Below are 12,141 nucleotides of genomic sequence, written 5' to 3'. Positions count from 1 at the left end.
GTTATTTTTGTGGGTCGAGGGGAGGGTTTGGAGATATTCGCTTCCTGCCTGCTCAGCCGCTCGGCATTCCTCCGCGCTTAACCCTTTGCTAAGCATCTCCCTACGGATGGGAAAAGCCCCTTCGGCAAAGCACGTCCAGCCCCGGGAGGCTGCAAACCATTTTTGGGATGCGCTTGAAGAGTTCTTCAGTTGGGTCCCCTCTTAGTCGGAAAAAAAAAATAATCTGCCTTTGGAAACCCTCGGCTTAAAATCGATAGGAACCCTCGGCTTAAAATCAGTAAGGAACCCTCGGCTTAAAATCAGTAAGGAACCCTCGGCTTAAAATCAGTAAGGAACCCTCGGCTTAAAATCAGTAAGGAACCCTGCTTAGCTTAAAATCGATAGGAACCCTTAAAATCGATAGGAACCCTCGGCTTAAAATCAATAAGGAACCCTTGGCTTAAAATCGATAGCACAAGGGTGAGAAAAATATTGACTGCCGCTGCTCTCCCCGGCTGGTTGCCCCGTCGATCATAAAACCATAGAATAGACGCCCGCACCCATCCCACCACAGCCGGTGGTTTTCCATCCCCGCCTGCAGCCCGTGCCCCCCGCTTCGGTCTCGGCTCAGCACAGCTGTTTGCCATTAAAACCTCTCACCCCGCTGAAAAACTCGCTTCCGTTTTCTCATCTGCGAGAGGAAACTCCCCAGCCCACATCCCGCGGGGGCAGGCACCCACCGAGGGAGGCGGGGAGAGGGGGGGGAGACGGACGCAGCCCCCCCGGGTCCGTGCTGTGGGGGGAGCATCGTCCTCCGGACGTTTGGCTGGAGAAAACTGAAATATAGGGCTGGGAAAAGATTTTGAAGACGGGGAGAAGGTGCCTCGAGGGATGGTGGATAAAGACAAGGCGAGAGCACGGTCTGCACCTCCTCCCAAGGTCGTCCCATGTTCGACCACCCTCCTGGCTGGGAAGGGTTCTCCTTCCAGGCGAATCTTCCCAGTTACGAACTTCTTCTCGTCACACCTCAAAAATGCAGCTCCTCTCTTCCTTTCTAAGACTTCTCTTGCTCTTTCTCGGTTTGCTAGCGTCCACCTCGGGCACCACATCCAAGAGCCCCCAAAACACACCACCACGCTCGAGACCAGCCGAGAGAGGAAACCGTCTTGGGTGAACGTGTGCTTTTTTTCCCCACGAAAACCAATTTTTATCGCTGCGCAAGCAATAAAGTCACAGCGATCTCGGCACCCGCCCGGCGGCAAACCCGCAGCGGTGAGCGGCCCCCACCACGCGCCGCTCAGGAACTGATTTTACACCAGTTTGGTCACACCTAATTTACCTCCCGCTCCTTCTATTCCCCTTTCGCTTCGCGCCCCAGTTCACACCAGTTTCCACCGGCATCACGTCGTCTCCTCGGAGAAGGCCGCCGGCACCGGTATTGGCTTTTCCCCACAAAGCAGAGGAGCCAGATTTTCTTTTCCTACCCATTTCCCTTCTAAGAAACGTTTTCCTATTTTGTTTTTATTTTTAGAGAAGAAAATAAGCAGCTTGATAGCGATATGTACCAAGGCACCACACCCTGCGGATGCAGCAACAGGAGCTGACCGTAAACACCAAATGGGGCTCCTAAAGCATCCCAACCCGGGGTGTTTCTATCCACCACAAAATAAAATAAGCCCGCGACCGTTCGCGTTTCTTCTTACTGCTGGAGAAACTGAGGCATGGGAAGGTGAAATGAAGCCAAGGGAAAAAAAAATCCCCCAAGATTTCAAGGGAAGTGGGGAACTAAATCTGGCTCCCAGTCGTCGTTTCTGCCTTTGCTCTGAATCGCCGCCTTCTCTACGAGAAGGGTTTGCTATTAATTACTCCTGCTCTACTCCGTTATAACATAATCAAAACCACCCTCCCTCTATCTGCGAGCTCATCCAGCGGCGCTAACCCTCCCTGGGGAATAACTTCCCAAGATTTGCAACTCGGCCATCGGAAAAGTCTTTGCAAAGGGGAAAAAAAAAAAAAAAAATCTTCCATCGCTAGAGCGGCGTCACGGGCATCCCGCATCTCCCGGCCCATATAGGACAACCTCTAGCCCAGCCTGCCATCGCACCCCTTGGCAAATTGCAGAAAAACTTGTCTTTTCTCCGAGCGCGGGGGCTGCTCGGTCCAGCCCTCGCAAGAGTCATTTCCTGCCTCTGCTGGGACGGCTCGAGAAATTCTCGAGCAGCAGCACCGAGCCGCACCGGCGGACGACACCGAAACGTAGGATGACGAACTTTTTAATCGCAGCACTCTTGGTTCTTCATTTTTTACTGGGTAAATATGTTTTCTCTGGTTTTCCGGCTTGCCATTTAATTTAATCGCGCCGCTAAGTGCTGGGCTCAGGTTCTTTCTACGCTTCTGGGATGCTGCATGGCACTCGGGGTGGGGCCTTGGAGGCTGAAAGGTCTTGGGGTGTTCGCTTGGAGATGGGGGGTCAGTAGCAAAAAAAACCCCCAAAACCCAGGGGAAAACCTGATGCAATTACTAGAAGTTACGGTAAAGCGTGTGCTCGGAGAATATAGTCTGTGCTTGCAGAGTATAGCGTGTGCTTGGAGAATAGAGTCTGATAATTAATGTTTTCCATACTGCAGTCAAAATAATTTGCAATATACAGCTGGGAGCTATTAAGAGAGACAGATACAGGCAAGGGAAACAAAAAAACCCCCACCAAACCAGGATTTCCTGAAGTATTAGGTGGGCACTTAGGAGATGCGGGGAGACCGAAGTCAGGGGCAACCGAGGCAGGAAAACCACACAGCACTGGCAGCGCCCGGGAGGGACGAGCGGCAGCTTGAGGTGGGAGCCTGCAGCTAATTAGGGATGAACACATGTGCAGTGAAGTAATGTTTCTGGGAACGTGAGATAGCAGGCAGCACCGGCCGAGGGGCGGATAACTGGAAACTGGCAGCTGCCTGCAGCTCCGCCGTGCCTGCCGGCCGCAAAGAGCCTTCCTCCTTCTCTGCCGCGCCAGGAGAGCGAAGCCAAACGCGAAACATCACGCGAGGGGTTAAAAGCAGCCGAGGAGGGGGGATTTCCAGATGGAAGTTCTTTGCGGCAATACAACTCCTCTATTATTCTTAGTGTGGCTCCAGTGTAAATACAACAGCCAACTTGGAATAACTTTCTCAGAAAGCTTTGTGCATGGGATAACGTGCCCCGAGAGCTGGAGTTTACAGCGCCGGAGCCAAAAAGGACGGAGCATTTTCGAAGGGCGAGCGTGGGAAGGTGCGTGGGGTGGATGGGTGTACGCCACGCCACGCAGCTCCCGATTTCGGTCCGAGTTTCCCCAAAAGCTCGGCATGGGGCTAGGATGGTTTTACACAGCAAGGCCGAGCGACGGATGAGGCTGCGGTGTATCACGACCCACAGACCCGACTCCTACCCCAGGGCTTTGATGCCTGCGCAGAAATCTTTAGGCTGGGGCGCTGTTTTCAGATAATTTCCTGATGAGGGGAGTTTTTGGATCTGGGCTTCTCGCTCAGCTCGCTGCCGGCACTGAGAAACTCGGGGCTACGTTAGGAAATGGTGGGAAGTTTTAGAGAGGGGTACCCGGAGCTACGGCTGGCCCCAGGCATGACTAATGGCATCATTAAAGTTATTAATAGTATAACTTATAATATTAATATTATAATTATCTTTATGAGTATATATGAGTATTAAAATATACTATATTATCTTATTGTATGAGTGTCTCATTACATTATTGTATGAGTATGCAAGTATATGAGTACGCAAGTATTATAATGTTAATATTCCCAATTAGTCTGCTTTATAAGACCCCGAAAAAAAAGAAAACACGTTTAACCTCGTACTTGGAAAAGGGAAATGAGCGACTTGACACACCTTTGACAACGCCATACGATTCAGAAATCTATTTCTAGTGAGCCAACCCTAAGGAAGCGCAAGGCTCCTTTCTGAGCCTTCAGCAATTTCACAGCAAAAGGCACACGAGGAATAAAGCAGCCGGGCCGGTGGCTGAGGAGCAGCTCAAAACGCACGCAGCAGAGCTTCGAGATCCACCCCGAAATAAATTTGGGGTACGGGGTGCAGGAACATGCAATCCCATTACTGCATCTCCCTCTCCTGGCACATCTGCACCCAAAATAAAGGAAAAAACCCACCTGGGACAAGCTCTGGTCCGGTCTGCAACACGATGCCTTTTGTCGTGAAGTCTCTGATTTAATTACGGGCCAGATTGCGAATCCATTACTCCCACCAGGGAATAGGTTTTGCACAGCGCGCCAATAAATCAGCGAAACTATCCATGTGAAACCGTATCCAGCCAGCTCGACGTGAGTCTCTGCTTACAGTGCCCGATGATGAACCGTTCATTTTCTGTTTGTTTTCAGGGAATGCTGAGATAGCAGGAGAAGAGGAGATAACAGAGTTTTTATACGACTACGCATCTCGTTTCAGTGAGAAATTCTTGCTTTTTTTGGATCGTTTTATGCAAGTTGCGTGAACAAGTTGGAATAACCGGGTTTGGAAAGGGTGCTGGGAGGTCTCCATCCAGCCTCCGCCAGGCAGGGAGAGCAGGCTTTGCCCATAAAAACCAATGCAAAGGCACCGAGAAGCCACTGAATCGAGTCCCCTGCAATCACAAATAACCCCCAAGGGACGCTGAGCCCGTCCCACCTCCCTGTGCTGCCACCAGCACAGACCTCAGCGCCCTCAAGCTTTAATTTAAGCTAAAAGCTCAAGGCTGCTCGAGGAAACGAAGGCGCTGCCGCGGCCCGAGGTCCTTCTCCTTTGCAGAAATACCCGTAGGAAAATGGATCTGAGGTCTGGGGAGACGCCGCTTAGATGAATTAAGAGGGTTTGCTTGAATCGTGGCTGCGTGGGAATTCGAGCGGCTGGTTACAGCCACTGCGGGTGCTCAGGCAGGACACGCGAGCAAAGCAGCAGCAGTTTATTTACCTGAGTTATTCGGATTAATTTGAATTACGTTGACTATTCAGAGGGGAAAAGACGTGCAATAATCATGTCACGATATAAGGGTGGGACTCATCTCACCTAACGCTGGATGATGTGCACAGAGCATGGGTACCCCCGACCTCCTTTAGTATCAGTGGAGAGAAACTGGTACCCAGTATCTCCCCCGACTGTAAAAGGAGGCTCTGGAGACCCTCTCAGATGAAAACATCTGTGTCTGAAGCACATCAGGAACCTCCGATACAAATGTGAATAACCGGTAGGAAATACATGCCCTAACACCGAATGGCTCTGACCACTATAAATTAAGCGATGCTTTGGTGTAAAACATAAAACAAGATTAAAAGTAGAGTTAAAAGACATTTTTCTGGAGCTGTTCTGCCCCCAGTGGTTCTCGTTCCCATCTGAAATCACGTCTCGCTGAGCTAAAAAGGTTACTGAGATGGGCTAAGAGCAGAGGGAACCCCGGTAGCTGCTCCTGGGCAGAGAGATTCGCTTTGATTTCCGCAGCAGTAACAGATTCCTGCACCCCCCCCAGCACGCTGCCGTCGCTGCTCACAAGCAAACTCAGCCCCCAACCCAGGCAGCCTCTAAAATTAAGTTTCCAACCTACGGAATCGATGCTCGGTGTTATTATTATAATGGCTTGAGTGGGTAAGACGCCTTCCTGGTTATAGTAAACATTAATAGACTCATCAGGACAATGTTTTCGTTCCAGGTGATTACTTATATGCAACGGTAGAATATTACTCCGAGAACACCACGTTAATACCCACCATTTATTCATATGAGGTGAGTTGGACTTTCTCTTCATATTTCCAAAAAAAAAAAAGGGGGGGGGCCTTCCTTGCCAAAACCACTGTCGCAAGAAGAAATAAAATCAACATTTTAAATCCATTTAACTCACTGAACAACTCCAATTTGGGCAAAGAGCGTCCACGCAATAGCCGTGATTAGTTTGCCATGGACTTCTTTCGCCAGTTTGCGCAGAAGGCGGTCAGAGAAGGGGAAATTCCCAGTTTTCCTAATTAAGTGACATCAAACCTGTCCCAACGAGGCATCCCTCTGGCTCCCTTACAAGTTAATCCTGTGTTGTGACATCATAGGTTATTCCTTTTCCCATACCTCCATCCAAGCACCATCAGGGCGTTGGGGAAGGGATTTGCAGGAGAGAACGCCGCCGCCCCCCACGTTTCCCTTTGCTCAGCGACAGATAAGGATGTTCCAGGGCAACGATGCGATTTCTCCCCCCCAGAGCGATCACCGGGGGCAGTTAGGAAGGCAGAGGAGCTAGTCAGGGCACGAACTCTGCCACCGGCTTTTAGCACATTAAAACAAGCGGTGTTCGACTGATTTCTTTTCGTTGACTTGCCAGGAGTCGGTGGGATCGCCCCTCCGGTGCCACCTCCCCCTCGTCGTCCTCCTCAGCCTCCTGGGTTTCCTGCTATGACCCCCCCCCGCACCGTGCTCCTCCTCAGAAGGTACTAAAGCCCCGTAGGATTTAAGCACTCCCTAAAAACATGTCTTTAAGCCAGCAAAATCCAGTTCTTTCTAAAGCGGCAGCAAGCAGCGCTTTGCAGCAACCTTTCAAAATAATTAAAAAATAATAATTAAACCTTTTGGGCATCCAACTGCAACGCTAGGGACAACCAAAGAAGCTTTAGCTGCTACTAATGACCCAAAGAGGCATTTTGGGGTATTTTTTCCAAAGCACCCAAGTGACCTCTTTGCATACAGCCTTCAGCGGGAGCTTCAATGGTGGGAACACCTTTATGGTACCCCTGGCCCAAACTGGGTCTCAGCCCCAGGCACCTCCGCTGCTCGACCACCCAAATCCCCTTTTTTCCAGAGGCTGAAGCTCACCAACATCCCAGGTGCACACGAAATCCCCGTCCCGCCACATGCATGGCTTGAAACACAATAGGAGGACGTGGCAACCGCTTCCTCACCTTTTCCCCTTGTTTCAGACACGACGGCTTTGATGAAGAAAAGAACATCGTCACTGCGTTGGAAACTACATCCTCTAAACGAAGCGGTCACCTCCGTTTTTAGTACAGTTGTGACTTTATGTACAAAGTTTTCAATAGATGGATGATGCCGTCCTGAGCCATAAAAGTTGTGCAAACACTGAAGAGCTTTGTAATGACTAGGTTCTTTCCTATTTCCTATTATTCTGTTGTAAATATGAACTCCTGCCAATAAAATGACTAACAATCGGTGTTCGGTTTCGAGCGTGAAGCCACCAACACCCTCTGGGAAAGCATGAGAAACGCCAGCCCCATCCCACCCCCAAGCTGGGCTAACCTGCTCCTCCCGCCCCAATTCCCACCCCATTTCTCCAGGAAAACCTCAGCACCTTGGGGACCACATGCCGATTTTGCCATGTCCCATCTTCCCGAGCCACCACGTTAAATGGGGCTGTTTGGGGACAAACCTTCCACGCCGGCAACCATCCGCCACGAGGTTTGCGGCGGCCGGTGGCGCGGTTTCATTTGCAGTCGCTCGGTAAATAATCGGTAAACACCAGCAGAACGGGAATGCACGAAACTTGTACAGCGCTTGTCCCATCAAAAGAATCTTTTCAAGCCTCTGAACCCATAACCTACAAGCTAACAGCTAGCTAGAAAAAGCAGGCAGAAGTTTTCCACTTAGGTTTTTCCAGAATTGCTCTTAATACTATTTGTTTTCTAGGAACACCCGCGGTATCTGCGGTGCAGTGAGAAGCTGGACCAAAAAAAAGTCCCTCCAGCCAATACAGCCCGCACCAGCTCCCCACGCAGAACAAACTGTGCCAGAAATAGTTTTTTTTTGGTCAGGAAATCTGAGTTTAAAGCTCCTTTTGGCCCAGTTGGGGGATTTTTTTCCCACACTCTGTGTGTCTACACTGCTTTTCTTTGGAAGAGTTCTGGGGAAGGAGGGGGAGCAAACCTGATCCAGGTGCACCCACGTGGTCTTGGAGCTCCTGCACGGTCTTGGAGCACCCGCAAGTCAACGGAGGTTGAGTCAACCCAAAAGAAAGAGCTCATGGTGGTCACGTCCGCGCGGCCCCCAGGTTTGCAGAGCTTCAAGCTCCCTCGAGCTCGCCCTCAAAACCCCAGGCAGAAATTCCCCAGTCTGCCGGAGGAGGTACAAGCCAAACTCGCCCATCTCCCCTGCGCCCATAGAGCAGCGGTGCCATGACCAGCCAGTCCTGCCATCCCTCACCTCAGCTTGCGGGGTTATCCAGGCTCCCAACCTTGAAAAGCAGAAGTGTTTTATTTTCTAGGGAAGCCAAGAGGCTCTGAAACAGGGCCAGGAGCTGCTGAAGGGAGTGAGACCCGAATGCGCTGCCAGCCAGTGCCACCTCCTGGCTCCTCGCTGCTATAAAAGTTGATAAAAAATGTTGAGCTTTGCCTAGGAGAGCTCTGGAAAATAATCTCTGAATACACAGCGCTGAGATTTTTAACCCTGCAATGAAGAAAAAAAATTAAGGGAAAATGAAATATGTGCATGAAACTTATAACATGCTAAGTTTATTAATAAGAAAATATTACTGAATAGTTAGTGGCATCGATACTCAACGGCGGCGTTCCCGACACCGAGGGACAGAAAACCACAAGCCCTTTCCGAAAGCGCGAGACAAACCCAACCACACAGAGAAGTCAAAGATGTGAAGACGTATACAATAACCCCAGTTTATTGTACAAACCCAGCTTAGTTTTATAGCTCACTGCAAGACCAGAAGAAGGGGCCAAAACCAGCATTCAAGTTATAGCAGTGTTTCGGATGAGGTGTGTCCTGACCCAATTACAACTAACGATGTATAGCTGGAAACAACCTCACCACTTTCCCAAAGCAGGTATTATTCAACCAAAATCTCTTTAGTTTCTAAACGCTCTTTTTTTCTTGCAACGCTAAACGCACCTTCCCTCAGGTGGTAGGAAAAGCATCGGTCCCTGCTGCTGGGCTCTGCTCCAGCCGGACCATCCTCGGCCACCCCCAACGCCCCACGCCCAACCCGGGGAGCTCCGACCGGGGGAAAATCCCAGGTTTTCTTGTTACGGGACCTGCAGTCTCGCACATGATATTAAGAGTGAGCAAACGCACTTGTATCAGTGAAAGTATTAAGAGTTTAAGAGGTTATTTTCATTCTTTTTCTTTGGAAAGGCATGCCTGCGTTTCTAATAGGAAAACCAAGATCTCACCCGGGGTCCTTTCCGACGGTAAAGCCGGGAGCTTTTCCTCAGCCCGCATCCGAAGCCGGGGGTGAAGCCATCCTCCCGCATCACGTCCGGATGCTTTCACACATTGCTTTCCCGGATTTACCCCTTTGTTCACTGCTCGTGCAAGGCCTGCCTGACCCTCGACTCTGCAAACGGCCGCCCAGCTCTCGCAGCAAACCTCCACGGGATAAGCTGCTTTAACACAAAGAGGATTTCCCTCCGGTTTTGAAAACCTTTCCTAGTTATCTTCAGGCAAGAAGCAAGCAGGTCTCTCAAGGCCTCTGGTGTTTTCTAGCAGCATCTTATCAAACTCTTTGAGAAACAAATTGTGCTGCACCTGCTCTTTAGCACGGCTCCCAGGATCCGGGTGCAACGTCCCGGGGGAGCTGCAGCCCACGGGCGCTTCGTGAGCGCCCAGGCAAGTCCCGGAGCAGGCGGGGGGAAGGGGGCTGGGGTGGCTTTAGGGCTTGTTTCTCACTCCAGATGTTGGTGATCCCGCTTTGGAGCAAGGAGCAACCATGGGGGGGGTTAACAGTGGCCTGGTTTCACAAAGCCAGCGATGCACATGAAACGCACCCCGACTACGGAAGAGCAGCTCCTGACGGGGCCGGTCGAGGATTTGGGGGGAAGGGGGCTGGGGTGGCTTTAGGGCTTGTTTCTCACTCCAGATGTTGGTGATCCCGCTTTTCGCACAGGAGCAACCATGGGGGGGGTTAACAGTGGCCTGGTTTCACCCCCAAAAAAGCCAGCGATGCACATGAAACGCACCCCGACTACGGAAGAGCAGCTCCTGCACGGGGCCGGCGAGGAGGTAACCAGCCCCGGGGTTTGCAACCCCCTTTTTTAGAGACATGTTAAGATGAGGACGGCGTTTTGGGGGAGGAAACTTGACTTTGTGCAGATTTACGCGATTACCGATGAGGGCCGAGACCGGTCTCCCGCGTTTATTATTTAGAAGTTATTGTCTTCACTCAGTGTCCTGGTATGTCCCATCAATACCAACCTTACAGCAGATCTCAAAGCCCCGACAAGAGCGGCGTCGCTGAGAACGTGAACCATTTCCATCAGCATCACACGGAGCAACCGGATCTGAAACCAAAAAAAGCATAGTTCTCTTTTTCTTCCTTGACTCTCCCGTTCTCCTTCCATTTACTCTACGGCAAGCCTCTCAGACCGCTTTTTCCCCCCCGACGAAGAGCGCACCAGCATGTTTTGGAGAAGGCTGCAAGGCTGGATTTTGCGGCGGGAGCCTCTGCAAACGGCCACACCAGGAAAAGTGACTCCGGTATTAAATCCTGCCTCAGCTCCCCCAATGAACTTTTATTTCCAAATGTGTATTTTTAAGCACTTCAGTATCAGCTATCACAAATAAATTCCAATTTCGGACAAAGCGTTGCTCTGCCCTCAGCACCGCAAGCAGCATTGCAACGGGTTCTCCCCTTCAGCAAAACCACCCATTATTTTTCCTATGTCAGTGGGTGACTTTGCATTCGAGACCCCCTAAAATAAAATACCTTCCAGACCAAATACGGGACCGAATTGGCAAGATTCAGTCTTTTTGACCCCATTTTTAACCCCTTCTCAAATAACCAGAGAAAAAGGGCTGGCTGAACTCTCACTATTTGATCCTGAAACAGGAAATATTTTCTCCGCTCAGTTTACACAAAGTGGAATAGACCAGCGGAGATTCCCATGTTGGTTGTTGTTTGGGACTGTTTTTTTTTTTTCTGTTCTGCCACCAAAACGTCTCTGGCTTATTTGTGTCTCAAAGTTAAAAGAATCAACATATAAATATTTGGAATTGCTTGTCTAGGAGGGACTAACACTTCCAGCCTGGCAAAGCACTCCTGCCTGTACTTAGCATTAAGGACATTAGGGGCTTACGGGCATGATTCAGCAGCCGCGGCGTAGCTGGAGATCAGCATCTTCCAGGACCCAAGCTTTAAATATAGAAATATTATTTAATTTTCAATAGCTAAAAAGTTCTTCCATGCTTCCAGATGTATATAAACCATATATATCCACCCAGAGGTGCCTCAAAATTAAAGAATTATGCTGTTACGTAGCTGTCCACTCACGCATCGACCTTTCCCTGTATATCCTAGATGTTTGCAAAGCTGCCTTCACACATATTAACACCAAATAATGCAAATTAACAGCAACAACGGCAGCTTCTTCTCAGTCATGGGGGGCTGCGGGAAGCCCGTACCGAGATTTGGCCAGACCTGGCAGGACCCAGCGGGTTTCGCCTGCGGGTTTGCTTTGGCATCATGTCATCCCCTGCGCGTTTCCCTATTCAAGGAGTTTTTATATCCTTTATTTGTGGCTTTTTTTTTCAATTTTAACAGCAAGGCCCGCGCGGCCGTCAGTGGGGAGATGCTAATGGGGCATCGACAGCCGAAGGCCCCAAGCTGACAGGATCAAAATTTTAACTGGAGCATTCAGCAAGCCTCCGGCCCGCCTTGCGGTGAGCTCTCCTGTAGCGACGGCACACGCGGAAGATGCACCAGAACAGGTCTGCCAGGAAGAGCGAAGCTGGAAAGCGCCTGCCTCCACGTCCTGCCTTGCCTTCAGAGCCTCCAGGGGAGGGTATAACCCCAGGGCGTGCAAACCCCCCTGTGCAATCACCCACCCAACACCCCAGATGCAAACCCCCACTTGCAGCCCACCCCTCCATGCAACCAGGCATGCAAAATCCCACGTGCAAAAATTTGTCTGCAGCACCGATGCAACGAGACATACAAAAACTCGGTGCAAACTCCCGCCACGCAAACGGGTGCGCAACACCCACCGTGCAACTCTGCCTGCAGTCCTCCATGCAACCTGGCATGCAAAAACCCCGTGCGCAGCCCCTCATGCGAGACCCCATGTGCCAACCCCCCACCTGCACCATCCCCGTGCAATCAGGCGTGCAAACCCCTGCCTGCAGCCCCCTTCTGCAATCAGGCGTGCAAACCCCCACTCGCAAAACGGCGCCTGGAGCCTCACCCCC

Source organism: Aptenodytes forsteri, unplaced genomic scaffold, assembly GCF_000699145.1.
Source record: "Aptenodytes forsteri isolate BGI_AS27 unplaced genomic scaffold, ASM69914v1 Scaffold110, whole genome shotgun sequence".
NCBI lineage: Eukaryota > Metazoa > Chordata > Aves > Sphenisciformes > Spheniscidae > Aptenodytes > Aptenodytes forsteri.
This window is presented reverse-complemented; position numbering follows the sequence as displayed.